Source organism: Oreochromis aureus, linkage group 16 (genome assembly GCF_013358895.1).
Source record: "Oreochromis aureus strain Israel breed Guangdong linkage group 16, ZZ_aureus, whole genome shotgun sequence".
In the NCBI taxonomy this organism is placed as follows: Eukaryota; Metazoa; Chordata; class Actinopteri; order Cichliformes; family Cichlidae; genus Oreochromis; species Oreochromis aureus.
Genome location: NC_052957.1, coordinates 18891218 through 18892566, shown reverse-complemented (window position 1 = coordinate 18892566; position 1349 = coordinate 18891218).

The following is a 1349-nucleotide window of genomic DNA, read 5'->3' as shown; positions in this document are numbered from 1 at the left end:
TTCCCACCACCCCCCCGTTACTGCGAGATGGTTTAGTCGAATTCTAAGTAGCAATTCTAGGTCAGGTCTGTGTGCCAGTGACAATGTTACTGTCGGACAGCCGAGAGACACCACTGTCCATCTCCATCTGATATGGCAAACACTATAAAAGCCATCTGAAAATAGAGAAGAAGGAAAAACACACCTAAACTGTTTACGTGGGATTGTTTTGCCGAGTAAACTCCTATAAAAGTAGTTACCTCGAACTTCCCTATATGAAAGAGCGTAGGCGTAGTTACGGAAGAGGATTAGGGCCACTGGAAAAAAATTAATGGGCACGTCTTTTTTTTTCTTTTCCAGAATCCTGAGAAAAAAAAATCAGAATTCTGACTTTAATCTCCAAAATCTGAGAAAAAAGTCTGAATTCTGAAAAAAAAAAAGTCAAAGTTCTGGAAAAAACAAAAGAAGACGTGCCCGCTTTTTTCCCCGGTGGCCCTAATTCTCTTCCATACGCGGTAGCTAAGCATCAAACTTTTGAAACTTTTTCACAGCACATTCTTTCTGTTTTCGTTTTATTCAAAGTCGATACACCCCTTCAACAAGAGACACACTGTGTCAGCAGCTGAAACGGTTAATCGAATCTATATCAAATCAATCAGCAGCTATTTTGTCTAGACATCTTTTGGGGGGGTACAAGTTAACAAGGGCTTGTTGCTTCTGTCCTGTGTGAACAGAAAAAGTTAAGGCTTTAGGAATTTCGTAGCTTTGTGTTTCTGTCTCTGATATGCTAGAGGAGGATTGTCAAACATAAGGCCCGGGGGCCAGAATCGGCCGGGAAAGACTGCAATCTAGTCCATTGGATGGTTTTGGAAATTGTGGGTGAGGGCATGCGTTTTAGACTCTTAACTGTATTTTAATAGGTTTTACAGCTTTCGGTAATGATAAAGACTTTCCCCATCACCATTCATATTACACCAAAGTAATGAAGTAATTATTATACAATTAAATGACAGAAACAGTTTTGTTTTTTCACTAGCTACTAAGGAAATTAGGAGAGAGAAAGTCTGATGATTAACAAAACCTTTTCACTTTATAATTACAGGATCATCTGGGCAATAAGCTGCCAGAACTATTTCTACAGTTTTACATATTTATTTCTTATCATTTAAGCCCAAAGAGTTGTGCTAACAGATCTCTTTGTTTACTACAGCAGCATTTCTTTATCATGAAGAAAAACTGAGACATACTGTTAAAATTTCACCATTCTTCTAATTATATTACAATATCTGAGAGATCAAAGTGGGCTGTAAGTGGACATCACTGGTCTGATGATCTATTTATTTCCAATTATGCATGCATCTTTTCTTTCA